The sequence below is a fragment of the Vanellus vanellus genome (genome assembly GCF_965231255.1).
Source record: "Vanellus vanellus genome assembly, chromosome: 2".
Taxonomy (NCBI): Eukaryota; Metazoa; Chordata; class Aves; order Charadriiformes; family Charadriidae; genus Vanellus; species Vanellus vanellus.
This window is the reverse complement of record NC_138906.1, coordinates 30,385,045-30,404,976: the sequence shown is the minus strand read 5'-3', so window position 1 is coordinate 30,404,976 and position 19,932 is coordinate 30,385,045.

The window sequence follows — 19,932 nt, the reverse complement described above, 5'->3', positions numbered from 1 at the left end:
TTGGGTCAGGAACCTATGGGAAAAATGAATCAGGAATTAAACAAAAGGAAGATTTTATAGGCCTTAATTAAAAGTTTAGGAGTTCAGTGTGTACCTGAACCCAGACTAAATTCTAACTCTGTCCACATTCCCTTAGAATAGATGGAGATACCGATCTATTTTTCACTTTGTTGGAGGTGGAACTAAAGCTTTGAGGAAACAAGACTAGGTCGTGGATGGCTAGCCTCAATGATTAAAGCAAGGCTGGAGTCAAGTGTGGGCAACAGAGATAGTTACTGTGATCAGGGAAAGCCAAAAACAAGAATTAGAGTTATCCTAGTGCAGAATGAAGGATTAAAAAAATGACAGGGCTGAATGATGAACAAAACTGATGGGCTGGAGAGAAACATGGTCAGATGTTGTCCAAAACTTCTAAGGAAACTAAAGAGTTGGAAAGTATGATTCAAAAGAAAGAAGAGGTTTCGATCAATCCTAAATAAAAACATTTAGGTTTATGATATCTAAATTGAAAATAAATTTCAAAGAAGCACAAATTTAAAAGCAAACAGTATCCCACAGGAATAAAATATTTTTGGGGCACTTGATCAATAAGCAAAACAAAGGTAGGAGTAAATACATACAAATTTGGTGGAGGTAATATTCTTTTATCTAGGAAAAGGCCAAAGTTTAGTATATCCACCTGAAAGTAAGGCATCTATATTGAAGTTTTTTGTTTTTTTTTTTTTTTTTTTTTCCCATTAGAAAGCATTTAAACCTACAGAACACTGTATGGTGTTATATATTCTGAGGGAATGGAAACAGCTTCTTGCTGATGGAGGTATTACCATTTCATCTAAGTAAACATAAAAACACTGGAAGCTAGGCAAGCTCAGAAAACCACTCTGTTTTCCTGTTTGATAAAAAACGTTTGCTCACCTCAAACATTGTTCATTTCTCAAACTATTTATGCATTAAGTCAGAAGGAAAGTGAAAGACAGCACAGACCAGCGAACAATTTTCTATCCAGGTATATAGGACATGCATGTGGGACAAGGTATGTAGGACATGCACGTGGAACAAGCTTTCCACTGAATATTTAATTATTTATGCAAAGTGGCATGGCATTAGTAGGTCAGACAGAGAACACCACAGCTGAGATTGTCCTAGGATGTGATAATTCCTGTTGTGCAGTGTGGAAAGGGTTCACCCTCCCTCAAGTGAAGGCTTGACCCTGGCTGCTTCCTCCTGCGAGGCGCGGTAAGCACATCGTTGCTACACAGAAGGCAAAGACTCTTCCTCCTGCAGTCTGAAGGGAGGGCTTAACCTGGAAAAGCTGCTTGAGATCGTCTGGTGTATTCAGCCAAAATTCACAAATCATTTTGCTATTATTAAAATCCTGTCTTTAGTAAAGAAACTATTTGTGAAAAATTTCTGTCTTGAATTACAATATCTGGTTTGGAGGGAACAATGCTATGCGTGAGACTGCATATTTTCCTGGAAAGTGCATCTAGAAGGAGGTTTCTGTCTGTAACTTTAACAACAGCAATGTGAAAATTTTCTTAGTTAAGAACATATTGCTTTATGTAGTATCAATGAAATACATCAACTATTCCTTGTTAAAGCATAAGGTATATTACAAAGCAGTTCTATAGAAAAGTTTCAGGACTTTGCTAATTAGAACATTGTCAGCTTTATCTTCACAGAAAGTTGTGTCTTTAGAAACATTTTTTTTTTAAATTAGCACTTAAAACAATAAAAGAAAACATGTTAAGTATCACAATATCTTAAAAATCTTATCAAATGCTGACAATGCACAATGTATGTTCAGTCAACAATCTTGTAGGCTATTAAAGTAGGAACACAAAAGTGTTAGTAAATAAATAGATTGAGTCTATCAGATTAATTACACAGTTCTCACAAATGGAAAGAACAGGATGTTTTTACATTATACAAGCAGATGCTTGAGAAACTCTCTTTGTGAGAAATCAACCTTGGGCTTCATTTTTTTCCTCTGTAGTTGGCCAAAACCAGTGCAGTTTGTGCATATCTCAGGTATACAATCTTAATCAGTCAAAGGGCATAGTTTAAAGAAAAGGGGTATAGAGTTGGCTAAAAAAGATGAGACGCAGAAGGAAACTGTTGAGAAGTTGATTGCTTGTCTGATTGTGAGTGGTGACTGAAAAGTTTAGCACGTGGGTCTTGCCGGTATGTGCCTGAGAAAAAAGCTGCAAGCCAGAAAGATTGTTCTTTGGTGCTTGCTTGTTGCTAAATTGGCCATTAACCAGGAAGAAAGGAGTGGCAAATAGTGAACTTCATTTAGAGCAGCTATTTATTTGATTCTTTGGAAACAAACCCATTCCTTTTTAAAAATGTGTGTTGATTTTAAATGAAAAATATCCTTTGAAATTGAAAAGCTGAGATTTCTGGAATGGAACAGGTCATGCAAAAATACTGGACTCATTTTTTTTAGATTGTTTTCAGTGATGATCCTGTCTAGACATTTCCATTTCTTTTCTTTTTTTTTTTTTTTCTTTTTCTCAAAAATCCATGTGAAGCTTTCCCTGCAGTGGCTGCAGTATCAAAGGGAAGGATTGGACTTCCTTGAAGTCTTGATGGAGAAGGATGGAGGCAGAGGCAAGGGATGCTTACTTCAGGAAACTAAGCGTGTGGGAATGAGTGGGAAGTGGAAGGTTGGAGGTAAGTTCCTGAACACATGGAGGAAGAGGAACATGCCAAATTTAAAGAAAATATTCTGGGTCAATAGAGCAAGGAAGTCAGAGAAGTTATTAGATATTCAACAGACAGAGATGAAATTAACAACTTCTTTCTTCTCCATCAATGATATTTGGGCTGACTGTTCACAGGACACCTTTTTTTATATTTGCAGTTAACGTGGATGAAACTGGAGCTTGTTTTGTCTATAGGCCCACTGACAAAGGAGAGATTCCATTAATTGATTCAATGATGTAAAATATAATTACATCTAATCTATGATGTAAAATGCAGAAAAAAAGACAAAAAATATTCTAATATTATGCAAACTTCAGAGAGAAAAGAATATTTCATTGTCTTGCTTTATCTCAGTCTCTTATAGAAATAACGACCCTGATTCAATCCCTAAGGCTCTCAAAAATGTGAGAATATTGTATGACAGGGTTTTGTTCATGGGCGTCTTTACAAAGAAAGATTTTAAAAAATATTTTATTAAAGATTTTTCACGATCTTTTTAGATTTAGATTTTAGATATTTAGATATTACAGGAATAATAGAAGATTCATTGTCCATTGGTTGTAACCCCTGTAAGTGCTGCTTAAAAGATTTTGGAACAGCCCCAATACGTGTGCAGTAGATGAAATTTGCACATGCAAATGAGCTGCATTCTAAATTCTTTAATTAGTTGTTGATTTAGGAGCTGCTGACTGAGATATTCCCTGATTCTGTCTACTCTGACATTTACTTACTCATTACACTTCAAGGAAGACACTGAGACAAAAGGACAAAGAAGTTTCTAAAGGCCTAAATGGAAAACAGCCTTGGTTTTTAGGACAGCTTTAACACATCAACTAATACCTTGTTTATGACAACAGCAAATGCAGTTTAAAGTATTTAAAACAAGCATTCAAAAAAGGATTATCACCTGAATTTGTAATTATTTCTGTTCTCCATTTACCTGTTTGGTTTGTAAACATTTTGAGGCCACTAGGTTGATATCTCCCAAAGCCACTGTAACACACAAAAACCATAAAACAGTGGTTTAAAAATTTTTTTAAAAAACAATACTATCATAATTTTTAAGGGCTAGAGAAAAAAAAAAAAGTGGTATTACAGAGGATGGCTGAGCTAAGTGGCTTAAAGGGCAACATGAAAGTTTAAACCTTTGGCAAAAAAAGGGTTTTCCTGTTGGACCAGCAAAATGTGAGACAGACATTTTGGATGGATGGATGCATCTGTATGGACACTACGTCTGTAAACTGTCTTTAAAAGAAAATTATATTGGGTTAGAGTCTAATCTTTCATCCAAACTTTGAGTCAAAATGCTGCTCTGAGTTGAGTCACTGTGTAGTAAACCATAAAGAAGAAGCGATAAGCATCAGCCGGTGGAACATCAACAGCTGAACCGTAAGAAGCTGTTTCCCTGTGTGCATGTCTCACTGACTGTGCGGCTGGACTTTGTTGTGTGGCTTTCAACTCTTCCCTAGATATTCTTTTATTATATTTTAGCTAGTTTTCAGCTGCAACTTCTCTAAGGCAGCTGACATCTGTTGATTGATCTGTGACTTACGGGGTTCTAACTTAAAAATTACTAAAAGGGGATAGACTCCATTTACCTATGGTGCACCTCAGCAAATCCCCATGATGCCAGTTTATCACTGAATAGGGGTTCACCAAACTGCTGAACCTGTAGGAATAAGCTTCTAGTAGTTAGCCAGCTTTGTCAGGACGTGCCAGCTAATCTTTTCAACTGCATACCCGTTTCTTAAAGCTAAATAAAAATACGCTGCTTATTTCTTGCTTTTTTCTCTTCAGATTGTTTTGAAGATAACAGAAGGTTACTCTATATCCTGGCACTATTTTTGAAGTCCACATATTACAGAGTTTGAGTGCTTGCCTGTATAAAACCTATTGAATTTATTTCCAAAAAGTGCCAAAGAAACAGTTTCTCAAATATCTTTACCAGCCTTAGCAAAAATAGCTTTGCTCTCTAAAAGATCACACCTGCATATAGCTTTCATGTTTTCAAACACTTTAGTATTCCTGTGTAACTCAGATAGCGTTTTCCTCAGCTCCATCTTTTCAGCATTTCAGCAGCAGCAGCAGCTGCAAAAGCTGCCAAAGGAGAGTCTCTACTGCTCTCCTTTACGGCTGTTTTCTTTGCTGAGCAATGGCAAAGAGTCAGCAGTGCTGCACACCCTTCTTTTAAAATAACCTTGCTGGTGCTTCATTTTCTCCCCCAAAATAGACAAATCTGGTATTGTGTAGTAACCGCCTCCTTTTCGCTCTTCTGATTAGCTCTCTATATATAAAAGTTGGGGTCTCTTTTAACCTCGCATGTACGCGCCGTGGCAGTGCTTAAGGCTCTCTGAGAAAGCAAGGGAGCTGGAGTTTTGCTGTGAAATGACATCCAGACACTGTCTCCTCATCTCTCCTCTCCACCACAAACTCTTTCAGCATCTGCAAAATCTGTATTGTTTGAAAATAAACAGAACTGCAGTGGCACAGCAGACTGGAGGCTTTGTTTATAGTGAAGAATCACATCTTGGGAGGATCCTGGAACACCGGTTTTCCCATCAAGAAAGACAGAAATCCTTTGGAAGGTATTTTGTACTGTCGTTTTGTTAACACACAGTGCTAAATAGCATAATACAGAATTTTTGCCCTCCTTAGCAGAAATGCAGGTGGGTCAGGCAATACACAAATCATTTGTCATTTTGGTTGAGCCCTTTGAAACGTTGACACAGAAATCCCTCCCTGAATGAAGAACAAGAGAACAGGTGCTAATCAGATTGTAGGTCATTGGTAGTCTTTTTGACAACTCATTGAAATAACTCCTCAGTAAGTGCTCATGATGCTATAAAGCACATAAAAGGATATCAGATCTTTCCCCACTGTATACACAGTTGAAGGCCTCAAGACAGCAAACCTGTATGTGTTCAGCTGCAGACTCGTTACCTTTCTGCTGACCTCTGAATTATTCCTATCTTTCTTCCCATGAAAATCAATACAGCATTTCTTATGCAGAAATATAATGCATTTACACACAGGGGTTTGTCACTGCCCATTCCCAGCTGGATCTTTTGTTTTGGAGCCTTGAATGCTAAGGAACTTCCAGAAAGCCAGAAAGTCAAAAAAAAAAAAAAAGAAAAGAGAAAAAAAGAATTACTCTAAATTGCTGCAGGGCACTTTGTTTGGGCTCGAGGCCTAATTTAAGAAGAGACAAGTCTCAAAGTCACAAAGGAGGGGAAAACAGAGAAACAGATTAATGCATCAGCAATAAGAAAATCTTTGAATTAACTAGCTGTCTATATAACCTGTTTGCTTCAAATATGTTTATAAAATTCTAAATATAAGTATATTATATAAATCTAAATATGTACTTGTAACAGTCCTGTGTGTTCCTTTATCAAACCTTAACTATTATCAATACCCTCTAGGGAAAATGAAAATAAATTAGGGATAGAAATTACATTTTATAAAGGAAAAATCAAATAAACTGCTGTGATTTCATTTTTTTTTCCTCTTCCATCTGATTTAATTCCTCCTGGGTTTCTTAAGAAATTGTCACCCTCTCTAGGTCAAGTTTTTGCTATGGCTCCCATTACCAGCTAAAGTAGGCTTTTCAGGATTTAATTGTCTGAGAACATAGTTACCTCTTCTCAGACAGAAATTCTGCCTTCCCTCCCCTCCCCCTCCCCCTCCCCCTCCCCCTCCCCCTCCCCCTCCCCCTCCCTCTCCCCCTCCCCCTTCCCCTCCCCCTTCCCCTCCCCCTTCCCCTTCCCCTCCCCCTCCCCCTCCCCCTCCCCCTCCCCCTTCCCCTTCCCCTCTTCTATTTTCCCTCCTTCTTCTTTCCATTATTACATTATTATAAAATTGTTATCCTACCAAGAAACAATCTTTTCCTTTTTGGTCATTTACACTGATGCACCCCGTGAAACACCGTTATTTTGATTTGGTCACAGTTCATATCCATGCGACACAGGTGTGATCAGCTGCAGCACTGTGGGATAATGATGAATGGGACCTTTAGAGCTCAGCTTTACATTTCAAGAACCAGCAAAGGCGACTAAAGGCATAGCACTTGTCTCTCAGAAAGCAGAAACACTGAATCCATGTATGGAGATTTGGTTCAGCAAACATGAGAAGGGAATTCTAGGGAATACAGAGCAGCTCGTAGTTTAGCCATAGTCAATAGGGCGAGTTTGAGATTCAGGGTGGGGGAACATATGGTTTGTGCTGTAAAACATATCACAGGTGTCCCAGTAAACTCATTTTACTATTTACGCTCGTGTTCAAGGGCTTGATTTCCTCTTCAGTGAAGAACAATTTTCGCTGAAGATTTACAAATAAATAGGATCTTAAAGGACAAATCACTGGAAGTTAGTTACAACATAGTACCTCAACCACACTTATGCATTCATGTCCTTATGTCCAGAGGTTCCCATCCTTAACCTCTGGTCCAATTTTTCTTGATCTACTTCCTACTTATACACAATTTTTTCACAAAAGTAGATTATACAGAAAATTTGAATTCTCCCTCCCCCAACTCAATATCAAAGGCTACAGAAGGACGTTTAATATGAAAAGATTATGATTTAAGTATACAAATTGCAATGGAAAAACTGTGTTGTTGCATTGTAATCCAAAATTTCAATCAAAAATCATTCTTTGTACAATATTGTTAAGGTTGGTATTAAAAAAGGATTTGCCAAATACTGAATAGAGAATCAATCAAACATTTTATTGCAAAATGACATCTTAAATAGAGCTTTTTCTAAAACACTAGATATTTTATTTTGTATAGTTTTTGTTTTCTGTTTCTTCTTATGTGCTGCAGACATCATTTAAATATCGTTGTGCTAAACAGAGAAAAAGACCTTAACTTCATGTGGAAGTTAAATTGTATTTGTAAATGCTTCACTGAACAAAATTTTTCAAGTATAATTCAAGTACAGTAATCACGTTTAAAATATAATTTTTCATAGTTATGTCCCATCTGCTCAATACTGATAAGGAGTTCAAAAACCAAGCCATAAAAATCAATGCCACTAAATGTTTATTAATTATATAGAAACTTGCTTAGCTTACTGAGCACATTTAATAACATGAATATATATTCCAAGGTATAGATACAAATTTTGGAAGATACGTTTTAGGTATACTTAGGCTGCACAAAGTTTATAAGCTTCATACTTATTATTTTATTTAATCTGATTCTACACTGAGAGGTTCGTTTCACTGCAGGTAAAGCACATAATTTCTGCCTGGGGAAAAAAAAAGTCATTGCATATTAAAAGTCAGTGGGGCATAGTGGGTAAAGCTGCATACAACATGCCTTCTGTAATTTTCGAAAAATTATCAGTAAATTTAAGACTTATGTCTAATATTCTCAGACATTATTTTTAACTCCAGTATCATGATGAACTGATTTAACCAGCCAGTGGTGCATGAGGCATTCAGGTCAATTAGATTGGCACAAGAATGTTGCATGGTTTTTCTCAGATCCAGCCTCACAAGAGACACTGAAGAGAGATAAACTGCATTAATGATATTTTTTTTGACGTGGATACGCATGGCTGCAGGAAGAGCCATCAACAAAAACAAAGCTTACAATATTAAACCAGCAAGCTTTAGACCAGTGAAAGTGGCAGAGTAGGAATGACTTAATTAGAGGCTTCATGAGCACCTTATTGGGAGGTGTGTGTATAGTTTTTATTACTGTAAATCTTGTTCTGGCAGAAGCAGGCACAGTTGAGAATAAAAGCAGTCAGTACCACAGACAATTCAAAATGATAGACCATAAATTAATTTCTACCTTCAGCTGCACAGCCAGAACTCGATCCTGCCACCACAGACTCATCACAAATTTTTTGATATGTCTATACCACAAACTGCCTTCCAGAGCAGTTCTGTGAGAGGTACGCTCCTTCTTCTGCCTTCTTCCTTTTTACTTTGCCATTTCCAGTAGGATCTGAGCAAATGTGTGGGAGATGTGTTTTAGCACATGGAGGTTGAAAGCATGCAGATGCCTTTGCCTGCAATACAGAGGGAAGATAAGTGAACCTTATCCCCAGGACTGCCTTCAAACACGGTGGGCACAGGCCATGTATCCTACTGAGACCAAGCAAAATTTCATGAGCACAACTATGAATAGAAAGGTCTCACTTTGTTCAAAACTATTCAAGTTGTTTTTTTTTTTTCCCCCTGAACCTTTGGAAAGAAAAATTGAAAAAACCTTGTGCAAAACAGCCAGATTGATTCCTCCTTATGGTATATTCCATTCATATTGATTTAGAAACACTGAGTTTCTTTTAATTGATGCCATTTTTTATTCAAAAATATGCTCTTTAATAGTATATTTTTTGTGTGTGTGCGAAAAATTTTCTATTTTGTTATTTTTATGGTTTAAAGTCTTCTGCCACCCACATAGGAATGAAAACCATTAGCCTTGGTTTAGAGCAACACCCTGTAACCACTGTATTCCACTGCCTACACTGCAGGAACACAGATTAGCACTGTTTAATCAATGACAAAAAAAGCCTTTACGGAAGAGAGAAATTTGACAAAAATCAGAATAAGATAGGCTTAGAAGCCACATTAGGTCATTTATTTCATACATCTATGAACCACGAGTGATCTACTGAGATTTTCTGACTGTCTGTAAGAGGCAGAGACTACATATCAGCCCTTATTTAAAGCTGTAAATATACAGGACACTAGGATAATAGTGCCTGGCCAGCTGAATGTATGGTTTTCCATTTAAGCATTTATGGGAAGTACCATTATATAGCCAAACTTCCTTTATATGCAAATGAGCCATGTCTTTGCTGTTGTATTTGCTCAAATATAAAAATCCATCTTGATTTGAAAATGTCAGTATAACCTTTGATAAAGGATTCATCTGGCTTAGCTAAGATTGTGCAACTTACATCTAACCTAAATTCCAAGCAAGTTCCAAATTCCAGTCTTTGAATCTTGAATCTTTTTCTCACAGGTTCACGTATTCCCCAAATTCAAACATTCTGTTTCTTTTATAGATGTTTATGAAAATGACCATGGAGTCATGGTAGGTTGGTAGTGATTCTCAAAAGCTCTGTGAAGGGAAAATACAGTGCAGGTTAGGTAGCAAAAGAGAAGAATGGAACAGACTTCACAATATAATTTTTGTTACGTAAGCTTGTACTATATTACAGTGTTCTCAGTATTGTATCCTTAAGTGCCAATTCTAATTACTTGTGATCTTAAAAAGAGTTTTGTGCCTACTACTTCCTGTTCTGTAGCAAAAAAGGGATTAGACTCCTTACTTCTGTCACCGAGGCAAGAACAGTGCTGCTTTAGCCGTAATGAATTCAAATCGCATAGTTTGAATTAACAAGCACACAAGAGACACACAAAAATTGATGTGTCTCATTGTTATCCCTAGAGACAAAATTTTAAGATGATTGTGTTTGGTGATCCCCAGGCAAATTATACTTTAAGCTGAATAACAGGGAAACAGAAAGCAAATGCCAAATATTAGACCCAGTGCCTCAAGTAAACTATGGCAGATAGATTTTTGAGTATTTTATATTCTGTTCTTAGCAAGGCTGTCAATGCTCTGATACACTAACCTTCCGAAGAAGTCATATTGTTATTATTATTTCCTCAGACTTAAATCCTAGATGCTAGAAAGTCAAGAATTTGGAACACTTAGACCTTTCATTGAGTAGATGGTAAGCAGGGCAGATTATGATTCCCCTGCTAGTGGAAGAACAGACTACTAGACCCAAAGATGAAAGCCCCCAGCATAGAGATATTTGGGTTCCATGGTAAAGTACTGTTTTCAAGAGCCGATTTGACCCTCACCATTTAAAAAGAACTTCTAAAATTAATATTTCACTTTCTATTCCCAAATCTAACTTATTAATTGTTAATTGGAAGGCAAATAGAATATGGATACTGGCCTTAATCTGTTAAATCATATTTAGTGTGTTGACAATTTCAGATAAATGCTTAATTAAGACTTATCATCATAAAATAGTACAGGTTCCCGCAGGACATCTCTTCTCCAGGCTGAACAAGCCCATCTCCCTCAGCCTCTCCTCATAGGGCAAGTGCTCCAGGTACTGACCATCTTGGTGGCCCTCCCTTGAACTTGCTCCAGTTTATTGATGCCTTTATTGTATTGGGGGGCTGAAAGCTGGAAACAGCATCCAGTTGTGGCCTAATGAGTGCTGGGTAGAAGGGGATAATCACTACTCTCAAGCTGCTGGCTGTGCTCCTGTCCATGCAATGCAGGACACTGCTGGCCTGCTTTGCTGCAAGGGCACACAGTGGGCTCATGCTCAACTCTCTTTCCACCAGACCCGCCAGGGCCTTTCAGCAGAGCAGCCCCTAGCCTGTATCACTGCAGGGAGGTCTTCTCTCCTGGGTGCAGGGCTTTGCACTTCTCCTTGTGCATTTTCATCAGGCCCTTATTGACTCACTCCTCCAGCCTCCATAGGTCTGTCTGGATGGAAGCCCTCTGCTTGAGTATGTTGACTGCTTTTCCCAATTTGGTGTCATCTTCAAACTTAATGACTCCATCACCTATTCTGCAGCTGCAGCTCTGCAGGTGGAGAAGGAGCCATTAATCTCCCACCAGAAGTTACAAACCTTCAACCTTCCCATCTTGTAAGTCCCCATTTGCCACTTGAGCAAGCATAGTCTAAATCAAGGCCTGTGGTGTGGCAGGGTAGTTGCTCCTGTCTTTCTTGTTCTCATCCTCTCTGTTTCCCCCTATTACTACATTAACAATAGTGGACACACAACATGGACAGGGTAGATGTGGTACTTGGGGACATGGTTTAGAAGTGGTTTTGTCAGGTTAGTTTAATGGTTGGACTTGATGATCTTAAAGGTCCCTTCCAACCTCAGCAATTCTATGATTCTATGATTCTATGATTCTATGGATGATCTGGGGTCCATCTGTTCTGAACATATCCAAGACTTGTAGCAATAGGAAAAGGGGTAATGGTTTTAAAGTAAAAGAGGGTAGATTCAGACTAGATATAAGGAAGAATTTTTTTTTATGATGAGGGTGGTGAAACACTGGAACAGGTCCCAGAGAGGCTGTAGATGCCTCAGGTTAGGATATTGAAGCTCATAATGTTGTGAACTGAAAAGGAACAGATAAAGTCAGAAAGCCAAATGAGATAAGGCTTGTGCAGAGGAAGGTGTTGCAGGTCAAAAGTGGAAAAATAGGACAGCAGTGTGTTTCTCCAAAGTCATAAAAATTTTTCTCCTGTCATGTGCTATATGTAGTTAAAACCCTTCTTCATCTCTTATCAAACCTTCCTGTTTCAATGGTTATGGCATAATCTTTGTTGGTATGAGTGCTAAGCATTAAAAAAGGAGGTCTGCCAAAAAAAATGAGAAAAAGGCCCCAGCAACATTCGTGTTATGACAAACATTTTGTAGGCATCAGGAGTAAATCGCTGATGGGGTATTTGAAGCTCAAAAATAAACTTTTCCTGATGCATCTTTCCATTTAACCTTTTTTTTTTTTTTGACAAGCATTTTATTCCTCACTTTTTGTCTTCACAGCTTCTCTGCTAACCACCTTTATGGTTATGTGTTTTGTTCTTCATCTTACATTTCAGTTATTTTAGAATTTTATTGGTCATGGTTCCCACAGGTATGCAGACAATTCTGAACTTGCATTTCTAAAAGTAATATTCTTCAAATATCTTTCAATTTTCTGTAATATTGGCTTTCAGATTGAGTTCCCTCATCACTCCTGATATAGACTTTATGGAATCAGCCTAGATTCACAGCAAGATTTTCTCTTGAAAGGAAAACTGATATATGGTCTGGCGTGATTTAAGTTCATAATCCTGAAAACTCTTTCTTGCTCCTTGCTCCTTATCCTTCCTCTCTCTTTATTTCATTATTTCATAATAGCCATCATATTTGAGAAGACGTGGTGGTCTGGCGAGGTTCCTGCTGACTGGAACAGGCTCAGCGGGGAATGGCTGGAGAGCAGCCCTGAGGAGAAGGACCTGGGGGTGCTGATTGACGAGAAGCTCAACATGAGCCAGCAGTATGTGATTGCAGCCCAGAAGGCCAACAATATCCTGGGCTGCATCAGAAGTAGTGTGGCCAGCAGGTCAAAGGAGGTGATTCTGCCCCTCTACTCCACTCTGGTGAGACCCCACCTGGAGTACTGCATCCAGCTTTGGAGTCCCCAACATAAGAAGGACATGGACCTGTTGGAGCGTGTCCAGAGGAGAGCCACAAGGATGATCTGAGGGCTGGAGCACCGCTCCTATGAGGAGAGGCTGAAAGAGTTGGGGCTGTTTAGCCTGGAGAAGAGAAGGCTCCGGGGAGATCTTATTGCAGCCTTCCAGTACCTAAAGGGGGCCTACAGGAGAGCTGGGGAAGGACTTTTTACTAGGGCATGTAGCGATAGGGCGAGGGGGAATGGCTTTAAACTGGAAGAGGGCAGGTTCAGATTGAACATCAGGAAGAAGTTTTTCACTTTGAGGGTGGTAAGGCACTGGCACAGGCTGCCCAGAGAGGTTGTTGAGGCCCCATCCCTGGAGGTGTTCAAGGCCAGGCTGGACATGGCCTTGGGCGACCTGGTCTAGTGGGAGGTGTCCCTGCCTATGGCAGGGGGGTTGGAACTCAATGGTCTTCGAGGTCCTTTCCAACCTAAACCATTCTATGATTTTATAATGAAACGATGCTTAAAAATAACAAAATAAAATATCTTAAAGTTTAAAAAAGGTAGTTTCATTATTTTTTAATAAGTTTTATTGGCTTTCTGTTAACACTGAAACTTAACATAGATTTTGAAATTCTCAAATTTCCTGGTTTCCAACCACATTTACTGAACATGTTAATTCTGCTAAATTTTTTTAAGCGTGTTTCTTTTCTTAGTGGGGAAAGCTTCTGTTTTAGAGCGCCGTGGACAGATGCATATGTAGAATAGACTACTTAGCATAGACCTTTAATCTTTGGGTCAATTGCTAGCATCTCAACTTTTTTCCAGTTTCTTGGCTATGAGAAAGGGATTGTAAACATGCACTGATGTTGCCTGATACTTTGGAAATTACTAAGTTATTTGCATATTAAAAATATTAGTCTAATTTTTACAGCTGTAACTACTTCCTATTAACTGGTTTGCATTATAACATTCTTCTACAACTGCATAAATTAATAATTAATGTATTTAATAGTATGTTCATGTTTATAAATAATAGGATTTAAAAATCCTACCTATATTACTTATCTTGATCAGTTATTGCATGTTTCAATTAAAAAAATATGTGGTTCTCATAAAAAAAATCTGTATTCTTTTTCCACACTTTTGACATGATTAGATAGAAGAATTAGATAGGAAAAAATACCATTGCAGTATTTATACATATCTAGAGTTTTATAGAGAAAGCACTAAGATCCGAATTAAGGTTTTTAAAGGTCAGGGCAATATATAAACTCGGTAAACTTTTTGGGACTCACTTTTTCCTTTTCTTTAAAGAACAATTGCCTCATTTAGGAATAATTGGTATTCACAAAGGAAATGCACATGTTCTGAAACCTAGTAATTTCCAATTGCCAAGACACCTAATGAGTTGTCTTAACAAGATTACCAAACATATAAAAGGAACTAATTGCATTGCATTTAATTCTGAAATCACAACTAGATGCAAAATAGGTTCTGCAGCTGGCATTTTGCTGGCAATGCAAGATGAAAATGAGGAGGTAGCTAGAGATCAAGGGATCATCCTGCTCAGTTTTCAGGAAGAGTCAATCCTTCCTCCCCAAATAGACACCAAAATTATATGCCGTTATTGCTTGAAGAGAGAAACATTTTAACAATCTGTGACATGACAAAGGATTAGCCAAACACATCCATTCTCCAGAAACATCTTTAATTAACTGTTTTTCATTTATTTATTCACATTGTGATCTACTATTCAAATAGCAATGGTCAGGTATTGTTTCATGACATATTTTGGGGGTTATATTTTCCATCCACCTTTTTATCTATGACTTATCATACTGTTTGCACATTCAGAGATACAAATTTTGGCTTATACTCCCCAATATTCAGTGATTGAAACTATTCCTTATTTACCGATAAAAATACTAATTTCATTATTCCTTTTAAATATGAATACACTATTTTTGTATTTTCCAAAGCAGGTGAGGAAGCTTGTTGTCCTTACTGATACATTCATTGTGCTCTCACATCATTTCTAGAACTAGATTCCTGTTGTATTTTCAGAGAACACTGTCCACCCTGACATGACATAATGGATCAGTTTTCTTTTCTTAGCTCTGCGCTATAGAAATTATTATCAATCTTCCTGTTTTCAATGTGTTACATAGTTTTAATCAATAAATCAAACCACAAGAAATATAAATATTCTAATTTTTTCTTTGATTTTTGTACTGTGTTTGCATGGCATGGTTTTGGTAGTGGGAGGGCTACAGGGGTGGCTTCTGTGAGAAGCTGCTAGAAGCTTCCCCTATGTCCGATAAAGCCAATGCCAGCCGGCTCCAAGACGGCGAAGTTGAGCCCATCAGCAACGGTGGTAGTGCCTCTGTGATAACATATTTAAGAAGGCGAAAAAAGAAAACTGGGCATTTTGCACCAGAAGAGAGGAGTGAGAATGTGTGAGAGCAACAACTCTGCGGACACCAAGGTCAGTGAAGAAGGAGGGTGAGGAGGTGCTCCAAGCAGCAGAGCAGAGATTCCCCTGCAGCCCGTGGGGGATGTGCCTGAGGGAGGCTGTGACCCTGTGGGAAGCCTGTGCTGGAGCAGGCTCCTCACAGGACCTGTGGCCCCGTGAAGGGAGAAGCCCACAGTGGAGCAGGTTTGCTGACAGATATTTGCCACATTGTAGTCATAGTCTTCCACAAGCTATGTATGAAGCAGTTATATCTCTCTTCAAAAGTATTGATTGTTCAAGATTGCTTACAACAGATTAAGTAAATTATTTGGAGGCACTTAGTCCTCTGGTTGCTGTTTATTAGAGTTGCATGATTGTCTACCTGAACTGTATATTTGACAAATAGCTGGCACGTGTCCAATTTGGGAAAAATAGTCACATCTGGTTATTGTATCTTCCACTAGAAGACCTAGGAACATCAAATGAAGGTAGTAGGTTTCAAGAAAAACAGAAGAATGGGGTTCTTTTACCTTCACAGGCTGACCTGTGAAATCCCCTGTGAAAGTGTTGCACGCAAGGAGTTCAAGGAGAAACAAGACAAGAAGGTCTTGGAATCCTTCAGGATCTTGAAATGTGTAGAAGAAACAAACATTTCGCAAAGTATCCAAAGTATCTGACCTGAAATTATTTGGAAATCAAAGAGTAGTAGAGAAAATCATCATATTCATTTGGTTCATTTTTATGCTTCCCTAGATATATGCTTATTCTTATGGTTAAAGAAAGGCCACTGAGATAGACCAACCTTGGTCTCACCCAGCATGGCCTTTCTGGTTTTCTGGTGATGCCAGTGAAATCTTTGAGGCCCATGAACATTTTTACCAGTGTATTGTATGTATATCTCCAATCTTTCAAATCATTCAGGGCATGACCACAGGAGTCACAGGAAATCTAACTCAGCCCTTTTACTCACAAATGAGATTTCTGCTATTCAGCCAGCTCTAAGTGCTTCTATTGTTAAGGGCATATATCAATTTCACTTTCAATTTCTGTTCCAAATAGGTACCAGGACAAAATAATGTTGCAGAGGAATAAGCAACAGCAGAATTTAACCTGATAATATCTTTCTTTATCTCATATTCTTATTAAATGGCATTCCATAAGAATGACCTTAAATATTGTAGCTGTTGTGAACCAAGATGGGCAAATTGTAAAGTCCATGCATAATCATTCTTCAAGCAAAACAGAATGCATTTTTATACCTCTTGACAAGATGTGGGCCATATTTTTTGTAAATACACAAGACTTCTCTTCATCTAAAAACTGCAAGCCCAAAATGAATCATGCTTGTAAAATTTTACTATCATATCATTGCTGTGCACATCTGCTTGAGACTCTGCTATGATTGACTGAAAGTCTTGGGTAAAAATAGGAAAACAGACACAGCTGCAAGTAAAAAGAAAAAAAAAAAGAAGCAAAGAGTAAAAGACAAATGATGTAATGCACAAACTGCTGTTTCCTCCTCTATCTCACCTTTGCACACTCTAATTCCTGTATTGGATCTTTCTATTTCAGCAATATTTCCCCTAATCACTAGTCATTGTGATTCCTCCCTTCTCTGTTGGACTGGTTGATTGTAGCGTATCACGGAGGGGGAATGTTGCAAAGGCCCTGAATGGAACAGAATTCCTTTTGCCTCGAAAGAGTTTCTGAAGACAGAATATTTCTTTCCTGATCCTTTTGAGTTAGTTAGCAGAGCTACTCAATTCCCTTTTCCTTATCTTGCCATGTACCACTACTTCTTTAAACGTCACTTGTCCATTTTATACAACACCGGTGATCGTGCCTAGGTATTGTCTTAGCAAAATAATAATAATTAACACAAGAGAGATGGAAGAAGCTGTGCTTCCATACATCCCTTTGAGGGGTCTTTCAGTACAACAATAGTCTTGGCAGAGGAAAGCACACAGGTACATCCATTTGCATTGATACCCAGGGGTCTCTCAGGGATGCGGTTCTGCAGAATCGGAACAAAGGAGGCAAAAAGAATATTTTTTTTAAGCCTTGGCTAGGGAGTTTTATGTCTTAGTCACCTTACCTTCAAACTTGTGTGCACTGATTCCGAGGAAGCATAACCCGATCCCTTTTCCAGAGCAGCAAAGCAGCCTTGCCCTCTCTGCTATCTCTAAAGTGCCTGAGTGCCTGATTACTGACAAATGAGGCGGTGAGGCTCACCTGCACAGTGTAACTAACAGTATCAAAACTGCCGATACAAACTCTAATCTTATGAGCTGGTATCTACATTCTCTGATTATAGAAATTGAAGACATATAAGAACATGTGCGGGAACACTATTAGAATTTAAAACTATCTCCCGGCAGCACATTTATATGAACAATACATTGGCACTGTCTCTTTCAGTCACAATAAATCTGTTTAGCTATTGTTTAACTGTTTTATTAAGTGATGTTCTAAAAATGGTTGTTCTTAGCCTTTGAAGAACCCCAATAAAAGTATGTCATAAAACTGTAAAAATAAAGATACTGCAGAATTTCTGGAAGACAGAAAGCATTTAACTTGTCAGTCAATCTCCAGCACATAGAAGTACCATAAGCAAAAAAACTTGTGCATAATGACTTCTTCTCCTAGAGTCCAAATGCAGGAGAAAATGAGATAACATATACTCCTACAAATTCCTAGACTATACAACGAGGAAATATCCAATAAAAATCCACCCCCTGAATAGCCACTAGTGTTTATCTAGCTATAACACTAGGAAAAAAAAATTTAAAAAATGTATCATCACCTCTTTTCTGTACTGGGAAAGAAAGTAAATGCAAACACTGTTAGCCTAACGCAAGCATGCAAAGAAGCCACTGCATACTTTTCATATTAGCACTCCCACAGTGTACATTGTTGGATGGTTAGTAGGAGGATGGTGAGACAATGAGAGGAGCAAAGCAAAGCATATTTCTTTTTTCTATTTTCAGACTATCTTCAGACAGAAAGAAAATTTTCTGCAAGGGCACACACTGTTAATACTGCTGTGAAAATTCAGATTCTTCTCTCTAAGTCACTTGAGGAGAGCAGGTCTGGAACCACTCTCTCTTGGGGGGGCAGGAATTAAAAAAAAAAAAAAGGAAAAAAAATCCAAAAAAATAAAACAGATTTTTTTTTTCTAATCATATATGTATATGACAATTTTAAGTCCTTTACAACACTTGTGAGAAAACAAAACAAAACATGAGCATGGGGTACTTGTAGTGTCAAAAGGAATGGTGCAAGAAAACATCTGTCCTCTTGAAAATGAAGTTCTTAATCATTGTCCTGTCTGTGGTTAAAGGTGCAATGATGTCACGCTAGCATTTTCTGTAAAGCCCTTTTAGCTGTAATTAGTACGAATGTTAAGGAATAAAGCTTTTTCAGATCATATTTAATGGTCATCTTTTCTTAGATGCTTTTCTTGGTATTAAGTCAATTCTTTAGTTCTAGCAGATTTTCTCAGTAACTGCTTTGAACAGGGTAAAAATTAAGTTAATTTTCCAATTCCTATTACAGTCTGCAGAGTGAAGTGATTAGAAATGGGTTGAATGCTGCAACAAAGTATTCATGAACATTCGTTTGAATACAATCATGAATTTGACTTGGAGCAGGCTGGTCTTGAGGCACCACAAATGATTTTTTCCCGCCTAAGAAGCTGTTGAAATGAAAATATTCATGCTGAAAGCTTCTTGTGTGATATCTATCAGCTTGCCTAGAAAACCAAGAGTGACTTCTAGTCCCTAGTCTGCTAACCAGCCCTGAACGTCAAGTTCTGAGTCTCAGGACTGTAATAAAATAATGTGTTTTGTGAATCTATAGAGGAAAACACCAAAGACTTAAAAACCCCAGTGCTTTATTACTTATTTTAGAAGAAAAGAAACTATCCTTGAGCATGTAAGCTTATAATGCTTTTAATATGGCTATCTTTGCTGGTATACTCGTAACATTTATGTACGTAAACAGGAATGGACACAGGCAGGCTCTGGTAGAGTGAACAAGCTTATACCGCATGATATTTAACAAAAAGAATGACCAGTCATATAGCTAAGGGAGTTTACACTTAAGTACAGGTTCGTACTAACCATGTCACCTCTGAGTAAATTTTATTTCCTTCTTTCTCACGTTTGCTTTTTTTCTTTGCTGTAACTTCTACACTGTACTGCAGTAAGTTACGAATGTCTCTACCTGGGTTTACATCAGTGTGGAAATTAAACCTGTTCATGTCCTAAAGTTGCCACCAATCTTCTTATGGTCTGCAACACTTCCCCCTGGGAATGGTCACAGGAGCACTTCTCCTGGTAGATGAGGATTCCAGATTAGGGCCAAGACAGCAGTTGCGGAGACCCATATCTTTAAAAATGAAAGTCCATATATAGAAAAGTTGCGCAGAGAAAAAGCAAGAACAAATCTAAACACAATATTTGTCCTGAGTAGGAAAGGGGAACCTGTAGTTTGCTTTATATTCAAGGTGTGGGAGCAAACCATAGATCACATAGTCATCCAGCAAGGTGGTATAAAAATGTGACAGCTGCTGGAGTGTTTTATACCATTAGAAACGGTA